The sequence below is a fragment of the Arachis stenosperma genome, chromosome 3 (genome assembly GCF_014773155.1).
Source record: "Arachis stenosperma cultivar V10309 chromosome 3, arast.V10309.gnm1.PFL2, whole genome shotgun sequence".
Taxonomy (NCBI): domain Eukaryota; kingdom Viridiplantae; phylum Streptophyta; class Magnoliopsida; order Fabales; family Fabaceae; genus Arachis; species Arachis stenosperma.
In genome coordinates, this window is record NC_080379.1 from 113,297,837 (window position 1) to 113,308,363 (window position 10,527).

The window sequence follows — 10,527 nt, forward strand, 5'->3', positions numbered from 1 at the left end:
CTTATTAATCTTAGTCAGGATACCAATTATAGTTATCAATTGACTTGTAAATAAACAAGAGAGCATGGATTAAATAATACTTATTATGCAGTAATGGAGAATATGTTGGAGTTTTGGAGATGCTTTGTCTTCTGAATTCCTGTAACATAATGTGATGAGCGGATAATTTGTACGCTTTTTGGCATTGTTTTTAGTATGTTTTTAGTATAATTAGTTAAGTTTTTAGTATATTTTTATTAGTTTTTAGTTAAAATTCACTTTTCTGGACTTTACTATGAGTTTGTGTGTTTTTCTGTGATTTCAGGTATTTTCTGACTGAAATTGAAGGTTCTGAGCAAAAATCTGATTCAGAGACTGAAAAGGACTGCAGATGCTGTTGGATTCTGACCTCCCTGCACTCGAAGTGGATTTTCTGGAGCTACAGAAGCCCAATTGGCGCGCTCTCAACGGCATTGGAAAGTAGACATCCTGGGCTTTCCAGCAATATATGATAGTCCATACTTTGTCCAAGATTTGATGGCCCAAACCGGCGTAGCAATTCGGCCTCAAAAATTCCAGCGTTAAACGCCGGAACTGGCATAAAACTTGGAGTTAAACGCCCAAACTGGCATGAAAGCTGGCGTTTAACTCCAGAAAAGGTCTCTACACGAAAATGCTTCATTGCTCAGCCCAAGCACACACCAAGTGGGCCCGGAAGTGGATTTTTCTGTCATTTACTCATTTCTGTAAACCTTAGAATACTAGTTTACTATTAATAGGATCTTTTGACATTGTATCTGTACCTCATGACATTTTTACACGTTTCTTTGTGTACTTTCCACGGCATGAGTCTCTAAACCCCATGGTTGGGGGTGAGGAGCTCTGCTGTGTCTTGATGGATTAATGCAATTACTACTGTTTCTTATTCAATCATGCTTGCTTCCATTCTAAGATATCACTTGCTCTTAACCCGGATGAATGTGATGATCCGTGACACTCATCATCATTCTCAACTATGAACATGTGCCTGACAACCACCTCTGTTCTACTTCAGATTGAGTAGATATCTCTTGGATTCCTTAACCAGAATCTTCGTGGTATAAGCTAGAACTGATGGCGGCATTCAAGAGAATCCGGAAGGTCTAAACCTTGTCTGTGGTATTCTGAGTATGATTCAATGACTGAATGACTGTGACGTGCTTCAAACTCCTAGCAGGCGGGGCGTTAGTGACAGACGCAAAAGGATCGATGGATTCTATTCCGGCCTGACCGAGAACCGACAGCTGATTAGCCATGCTGTGACAGAGCATAGGAACATTTTCACTGAGAGGATGGGAGGTAGCCATTGACAACGGTGAAACCCTACATACAGCTTGCCATGGAAGAAGCCTTGCGTGTTTGATGAAGAAGACAGTAGGAAAGCAGAGATTCAGAAGATGGAGCATCTCCAAAGCCTCAACCTATTCTCCATTACTGCTGAACAAGTAACCATTTCATGTTCTTTTGCTTTTTACAATCAATCCTGATAATTTCTGATATCCTGACTAAGATTTACAAGATAACCATAGCTTGCTTCAAGCCGACAATCTCCGTGGGATCAACCCTTGCTCACGCAAGGTATTACTTGGACGACCCAGTGCACTTGCTGGTTAGTTGTGCGGGATTGTAAAAGTGTGATTGCAATTTCGTGCACCATAATGCTTTCTCACTTTCAAACATGCAAGGCTCCTTCCATGGTAAGCTGTATGTAGGGTGTCACCATTGTCAATGGCTACTTCCCATTCTCTCAGTGAAAATGGTCTAAATGCTCTATCACAGCACGGCTAATCATCTGTCGGTTCCCGATCATATTGGAATAGGATCCATTGATCCTTTTGCGTCTGTCACTACACCCAACACTCGCGAGTTTGAAGCTTGTCACAGTCATCCAATCCTTGAATCCTACTCAGAATACCACAGACAAGGTTTAGACCTTCCGGATTCTCAAGGGTGCTGCCAACAGATTCTAGCTTATACCACAAAGATTCTAATTAAGGAATCTAAGAGATACTCATTCAGTCTAATGTAGAATGGAGGTGGTTGTCAGGCATACGTTCATGGGTTGAGAATGATGATGAGTGTCATGGATCATCACCTTCTTCATATTGAAGCGTGAATGAACATCTTAGATAGGGACAAGCGTGTTTGAATAGAAAACAGAAATAATTGCATTAATTCATCGAGACGCTGCAGAGCTCCTCACCCCCAACAATGGAGTTTAGAGACTCATTCCGTCAAAAGTACAAAGTTCAGATCTAAAAATGTCATGAGATACACAATAAGTCTCTAAAAGTTGTTTAAATACTAAACTGGTAACCTAGGTTTACAGAAAATGAGTAAACTAAGATAGATGGTGCAGAAATCCACTTCTGGGGCCCACTTGGTGTGTGCTGGGGCGGAGACTTGAGCTTCTCACGTGCCTAGGCTATTTCTGGAGTTAAAAGCCAGGTTGTAACCTGTTTCTGGCATTTAACTCCAACTTGCAACCTGTTTCTGGCGCTAAACGCCAGAATGCAATATAGAACTGGCGTTAAACGCAAGTTTACATCATTTATCTTCGCGCAAAGTATGAACTATTATATATTGCTGGAAAGCCCTGGATGTCTACTTTCCAACCCAATTACGATCGCGCCAATTGAACAATTGTAGTTCCAAAAAATCCATTCCGAGTGTAGGGAGGTCAGAATCCAACAACATCAGCAGTCCTTTTTCAGCCTGTGTTAGATTTTTGCTCAGCTCCCTCAATTTCAGCCAGAAAATACCTGAAATCATAGAAAAATACACAAACTCATAGTAAAGTACAGAAATATGATTCTTTCCTAAAAATTAATAAAAATATACTAAAAACTAACTAAAATATACTAAAAACTACATGAAATTACCCCCAAAAAGCGTATAAAATATCCGCTCATCACAACACCACACTTAAATTGTTGCTTGTCCTCAAGCAACTAGATAAATAAAATAGGATAAAAAGAAATCAAGAAGCAATAGTATCTCAGAGTTTTAAGTGAAGCTCAGATTCTAACTAGATGAGCGGGACTAGTAGCTTTTTGCATCTGAACAGTTTTGGCATCTCAATTTATCCTTTGAAATTCAGAATGATTGGCATCTATAAGAACTCAGAATTCAGATAGTATTATTAATTCTCCTAGTTAAGTATGTTGATTCTTGAACACAGCTACTTGGTGCACGAAATTGTGATCAATACTTTTCACAGCTCAAATAATCCCCGGTAATGGCTCCAAAAACTTGGTGCTCAATACCATGGCATAAACACAACTCCGCACAACTAACCAGCAAGTGCACTGGGTCGTCCAAGTAATAAACCTTACGCGAGTAAGGGTCGATCCCACGGAGATTGTTGGTATGAAGCAAGCTATGGTCACCTTGTAAATCTCAGTCAGGTAGACTCAAATGGGTATAGATGATGAATAAAGCATAAAGATAAAGATAGAGATACTTATGTATATCATTGGTGAGAGCTTCAGATAAGTGTATGAAGATGCCTTCCCTTCCGTCTCTCTGCTTTCCTACTGTCTTCATCCAATCCTTCTTACTCCTTTCCATGGCAAGCTCATGTAGGGTTTCACCGTTGTCAGTGGCTACCTCCCATCCTCTCAGTGAAAACGTTGCCTATGCTCTGTCACAGCATGGGTAATCAGCTGTCGGTTCTCGGTCAGGCCGGAATAAAATCCATCGATTCTTTTGCGTCTGTCACTAACGCCCCGCCTGCTAGGAGTTTGAAGCACGTCACAGTCATTCAATCATTGAATCCTACTCAAAATACCACAGACAAGGTTAGACCTTCCGGATTCTCTTGAATGCTGCCATCAGTTCTCGCCTATACCACGAAGACTCTGATCTCACGGAATGGCTGGCTCGTTTGTCAGGCGAGCACTCGGTTGTCAGGCGATCAACCATGCATCGTGTATCAGGAATCCAAGAGATATTCACTAAGCCTCGTATGCTTGTAGAACAAGAGTGGTTGTCAGTCACTTTGTTCATAAGTGAGAATGATGATGAGTGTCACGGATCATCACATTCATCAAGTTGAAGAACAGGTGATATCTTGGAACAAGAACAAGCGGAATTGAATAGAAGAACAATAGTAATTGCATTAATACTCGAGGTACAGCAGAGCTCCACACCTTAATCTATGGTGTGTAGAAACTCCACCGTTGAAAATACATAAGAGCAAGGTCTAGGCATGGCCGTGAGGCCAGCCTCCCAATAATCTAAGAACTAGACGTCCAAAGATGATCTAGAGATCTAAAGTGATCAAAAGATTCCTAGATGAAAATACAATAGTAAAAGGTCCTACTTATAGAAAACTAGTAGCCTAGGGTGTACAGAGATGAGTAAATGACATAAAAATCCACTTCCGGGCCCACTTGGTGTGTGCTTGGGCTGAGCAATGAAGCATTTTCGTGTAGAGACTCTTCTTGGAGTTAAACGCCAGCTTTTATGCCAGTTTGGGCGTTTAACTCCCATTTTGGTGCCAGTTCCGGCGTTTAACGCTGGAATTCCTGAGGGTGATTTTGAACGCCGGTTTGGGCCATCAAATCTTGGGCAAAGTATGGACTATTATATATTGTTGGAAAGCCCAGGATGTCTACTTTCCAACGCCGTTAAGAGCGCGCCAATTGGGCTTCTGTAGCTCCAGAAAATCCACTTCGAGTGCAGGGAGGTCAGAATCCAACAGCATCTACAGTCCTTTTGAGTCTCTGGATCAGATTTTTGCTCAGATCCCTCAATTTCAGCCAGAAAATACCTGAAATCACAGAAAAACACACAAACTCATAGTAAAGTCCAGAAAGGTGAATTTTAACTAAAAACTAATAATAATATACTAAAAACTAACTAAAAGATACTAAAAACAATGCCAAAAAGCGTACAAATTATCCGCTCATCACAACACCAAACTTAAATTTTTGCTTGTCCCCAGGCAACTCAAAATCAAATAGGATAAAGAGAAGAGAATATGCAATGAATTCCAAAAACATCTATGAAGATCAGTATTAATTACATGAGCGGGGCTTTTAGCTTTTTGCCTCTGAATAGTTTTGGCATCTCACTTTATCCTTTGGAATTCAGAATGATTGGCTTCTTTAGGAACTTAGAATCCAGATAGTGTTATTGATTCTCCTAGTTAAGTATGATGATTCTTGAACACAGCTACTTCATGAGTCTTGGCCGTGGCCCAAAGCACTCTGTCTTCCAGTATTACCACCGGATACATACATGCCACAGACACATAATTGGGTGAACCTTTTCAGATTGTGACTCAGCTTTGCTAAAGTCCCCAATTAGAGGTGTCCAGGGTTCTTAAGCACACTCTTATTGCCTTGGATCACAACTTTATTTCTTTCTTTTTCTTTCTCTCTTTTTTTTTTCTTTTCTTCTTTTTTTTTCGGTTTTTTTTTTCGCTTGCTTTCTTCTCTTTTTTTTTTTGTATTCACTGCTTTTTCTTGCTTCAAGAATCATTTTTATGATTTTTCAGATCCTCAGTAACATGTCTCCTTTTTAATCATTCTTTCAAGAGCCAACATTCATGAACCACAAATTCAAAAGATATATGCACTGTTCAAGCATACATTCAGAGAACAAAAGTGTTGCCACCACATCAAAATAATTAAACTGCTATAAAATTCAAAATTCATGCAATTCTATTCTTTTTCAATTAAGAACATTTGTTTAAGAAAGGTGATGGATTCATAGGACACTCATAACTTTAAGGCATAGACACTAATGATCATAAGACACAAACATAGATAAACATAAGCACTAAAATTCGAAAAACAAGAAAATAAAGAACAAGGAGATTAAAGAACGGGTCCACCTTAGTGATGGCGGCTTGTTCTTCCTCTTGAAGGTCTTATGGAGTGCTTGAGCTCCTCAATGTCTCTTCTTTGTCTTTGTTGCTCCTCTCTCATGATTCTTTGATCTTCTCTAATTTCATGGAGGAGAATGGAGTGTTCTTGGTGCTCCACCCTTAGTTGTCCCATGTTGGAACTCAATTCTCCTAGGGAGGTGTTTAGTTGCTCCCAATAGTCTTGTGGAGGAAAGTGCATCCCTTGAGGAATCTCAGGGATCTCAGGATGAATGGGGTCTCTTGTGTGCTCCATCCTCTTCTTAGTGATGGGCTTGTCCTCATCAATAGGGGTGTCTCCCTCTATGTCAACTCCAACTGAATAACAGAGGTGACAAATGAGATGAGGGAAGGCTAACCTTGCCAAGGTGGAAGACTTGTCCGCCACCTTGTAGAGTTCTTGAGCTATGACCTCATGAACTTCCACTTCTTCTCCAATCATGATGCTATGAATCATGATGGCTCGGTCTAGAGTAACTTCGGACCGGTTGCTAGTGGGAATGATTGAGCGTTGAATAAACTCCAACCATCCTCTAGCCATGGGCTTGAGGTCATGCCTTCTCAATTGAACCGGCTTCCCTCTTGAATCTCTCTTCCATTGTGCGCCCTCTTCACATATGACTGTGAGGACTTGGTCCAACCTTTGATCAAAGTTGACCCTTCTAGTGTAAGGATGTTCATCTCCTTGCATCATGGGCAAGTTGAATGCTAACCTTACATTTTCCGGACTAAAATCCAAGTATTTCCTCCGAACCATAGTAAGCCAATTCTTTGGATCCGGGTTCACACTTTGATCATGGTTCTTGGTGATCCATGCATTGGCATAGAACTCTTGAACCATCAAGATTCTGACTTGTTGAATGGGGTTGGTAAGCACTTCCCAACCTCTTCTTCGGATCTCATGGCGGATCTCCGGATATTCACCCTTTTTGAGTGAAAAAGGGACCTCGGGGATCACCTTCTTCAAGGCCACAACTTCATAGAAGTGGTCTTGATGCACCCTTGAGATGAATCTATCTATCTCCCATGACTCGGAGGTGGAAGCTTTTGCCTTCCCTTTCCTCTTTCTAGAGGTTTCTCCGGCCTTGGATGCCATAGATGGTTATGGAAAAACAAAAAGCAATGCTTTTACCACACCAAACTTAAAAGGTTTGCTCGTCCTCGAGCAAAAGAAGAAAGAAGAGAGTAGAAGAAGAAGAGATGAAGAAGAAGGGAGTGGCTCTGTGTTCGGCCAAAGAGGGTGAGAAGTGGGATTTAGGTTGTGTGAAAATGAAGGGGTAAAGAAGGGTTTATATAGGAGTGGGGGGGTATTGAGGTGATTGGTGAATGGGTGAAGAAGAGAGAGAGTGGTGGGGTTGGTGGGGATCCTGTGGGGTCCACAGATCCTGTGGTGTCAAGGAAAAGTCATCCCTGCACCAAATGGCACTCAAAATCACGTTTTGAGCCATTTCTGGCGTTAAACGCCGGGCTGGTGCCCATTCCTGGCGTTTAACGCCAGGTTCTTGCCCTTTTCTGGCGTTTAACGCCAGTCTGGTGCCCCTTTCTGGCGTTAAACGCCCAGAATGGTGCCAGACTGGGCGTTAAACGCCCAACTGCTAGCCTCACTGGCGTTTAAACGCCAGTGGGTTCTTCCTCCAGGGTGTGCTGTTTTTCTTCCTGTTTTTCATTCTGTTTTTGCTTTTTCAATTGATTTTGTGACTTCTTATGATCATCAACCTACAAAAAACATAAGATAACAAAAGAAAATAGATAAAATATAACATTGGGTTGCCTCCCAACAAGCGCTTCTTTAATGTCAGTAGCTTGACAGAGGGCTCTCATGGAGCCTCATATTTTCTCAGAGCAATGTTGGAACCTCCCAACACCAAACTTAGAGTTTGAATGTGGGGGTTCAACACCAAACTTAGAGTTTGGTTGTGGCCTCCCAACACCAAACTTAGAGTTTGACTGTGGGGGCTCTGTTTGACTCTGATTTGAGAGAAGCTCTTCATGCTTCCTCTTCATGGTGACAGAGGGATATCCTTGAGCCTTAAACACAAAGGATTCTTCATTCACTTGAATGATCAGTTCACCTCCATCAACATCAATCACAGCCTTTGCTGTGGCTAGGAAGGGTCTGCCAAGGATGATGGTTTCATCCATGCACTTCCCAGTCTCTAGGACTATGAAATCAGCAGGGATGTAATGGTCTTCAATCTTCACCAAAACATCCTCTACAAGTCCATAAGCTTGTTTTCTTGAGTTGTCTGCCATCTCTAGTGAGATTTTTGCAGCTTGTACCTCAAAGATCCTTAGCTTCTCCATTACAGAGAGAGGCATGAGGTTTACACTTGACCCTAAGTCACACAGAGCCTTCTTGAAGGTCATGGTGCCTATGGTACAAGGTATTGAAAACTTCCCAGGATCTTGTCTCTTTTGAGGTAATTTCTGCCTAGACAAGTCATCCAGTTCTTTGGTGAGCAAAGGAGGTTCATCCTCCCAAGTCTCATTTCCAAATAACTTGTCATTTAGCTTCATGATTGCTCCAAGGTACTTAGCAACTTGCTCTTCAGTGACATACTCATCCTCTTCAGAGGAAGAATACTCATCAGAGCTCATGAAAGGCAGAAGTAAGTCCAATGGAATCTCTATGGTCTCATTTTGAGCCTCAGATTCCCATGGTTCCTCATTAGGGAACTCATTGGAGATCAGTGCACGCCCATTGAGGTCTCCCTCAGTGGCGTTCACTTCCTCTCCCTCCTCTCCAAATTCGGCCATGCTTATGGCCTTGCACTCTCCTTTTGGGTTTTCTTCTGTATTGCTTGGAAGAGTACTTGGAGGGAGTTCAGTAACTTTCTTGCTCAGCTGTCCCACTTGTGCCTCCAAATTTCTAATGGAGGACCTTGTTTCAGTCATGAAACTTTGAGTGGTTTTGATTAGATCAGAGACCATGGTTGCTAAGTCAGAGGGGTTCTGCTTAGAATTCTCTGTCTGTTGCTGAGAAGATGATGGAAAAGGCTCACCATTGCTAAACCTATTTCTTCCACCATTATTGTTGAAACCTTGTTGAGGTCTCTCTTGATTCTTCCATGAGAAATTTGGGTGATTTCTCCATGGAGAATTATAGGTGTTTCCATAGGGTTCTCCTAGGTAATTCACCTCTTCCATTGAAGGGTTCTCAGGATCATAAGCTTCTTCTTCAGAGGAAGCATCCTTAGTACTGCTTGGTGCATTTTGCATTCCAGACAGACTTTGAGAAATCAAATTGACTTGTTGAGTCAATATCTTATTCTGAGCCAAAATGGCATTCAGAGTATCAATCTCAAGAACTCCTTTCTTCTGACTTGTCCCATTGTTTACAGGATTTCTTTCAGAAGTGTACATGAATTGGTTATTTGCAACCATTTCAATGAGCTCTTGAGCCTCTGTAGGCGTCTTCTTCAGATGAAGAGATCCTCCAGCAGAGCTATCCAAAGACATCTTGGATAGTTCAGAGAGACCATCATAGAAAATACCTATGATGCTCCATTCAGAAAGCATGTCTGAGGGACACTTTCTGATTAATTGTTTGTATCTTTCCCAAGCTTCATAGAGGGATTCACCATCCTTCTGTCTGAAGGTTTGGACTTCCACTCTAAGCTTACTCAATTTTTGAGGTGGAAAGAACTTTGCCAAGAAGGCATTGACTAGCTTTTCCCAAGAGTCCAGGCTTTCTTTAGGTTGTGAGTCCAACCATATTCTAGCTCTGTCTCTTACAGCAAAAGGGAATAGCATCAGTCTGTAGACCTCAGGGTCAACCCCATTAGTCTTGACTGTGTCACAGATTTGTAAGAACTCAGCTAAAAACTGATGAGGATCTTCCAATGGAAGTCCATGGAACTTGCAATTCTGTTGCATTAGAGAAACTAATTGAGGCTTAAGCTTAAAGTTGTTTGCTCCAATGGCAGGGATAGAGATGCTTCTCCCATAGAAGTCGGGAGTAGGTGCAGTAAAGTCACCCAGCACCTTCCTTGCATTGTTGGCATTGTTGTTGTTTTCGGCTGCTATGGGTTCTTCTTCTTTGAAGAATTCGGTCAGGTCCTCAACAGAGAGTTGTGCCTTAGCTTCTCTTAGCTTTCACTTCAAGGTCCTTTCAGGTTCAGGGTCAGCTTCAACAAGAATGCCTTTGTCTCTGCTCCTGCTCATATGAAAGAGAAGAGAACAAGAAAATGTGGAATCCTCTTTGTGATCACTACTTTTCACAACTCAAATAATCCCTAGTAATGGCCCCAAAGATTTGGTGCTCAATACCATGGCATAAACACAACTTCGCACAACTAACCAGCAAGTGCACTGGGTCGTCCAAGTAATAAACCTTACGCGAGTAAGGGTCGATCCCACGGAGATTGTTGGTATGAAGCAAGCTATGGTCACCTTGTAAATCTTAGTCAGGCAGACTCAAATGGGTATGGGTGATATATGAATAAAACATAAAGATAAAGATAGAGATACTTATGTAATTCATTGGTGAGAACTTTAGATAAGCGAATGGAGATGCTTTGTCCCTTCCGTCTCTCTGCTTTCCTACTGTCTTCATCCAATCCTTCTTACTCCTTTCCATGGCAAGCTGTATGTTGGGCATCACCATTGTCAATGGCTACAGTCTCGTCCTCTCAGTG

At 41.7% G+C, this 10,527-nt stretch overlaps 1 non-coding gene across 1 annotated transcript; it reads left to right on the forward strand.

Annotated features, from left to right (window-relative positions):
- The first annotated feature begins 9,403 nt into the window (after window positions 1–9,403).
- LOC130971424 (small nucleolar RNA R71) lies at window positions 9,404–9,511 on the forward strand. The gene has a single exon (XR_009082645.1). It is a non-coding gene; the product is annotated as a small nucleolar RNA R71 (small nucleolar RNA).
- Window positions 9,512–10,527: the final 1,016 nt, after the last annotated feature.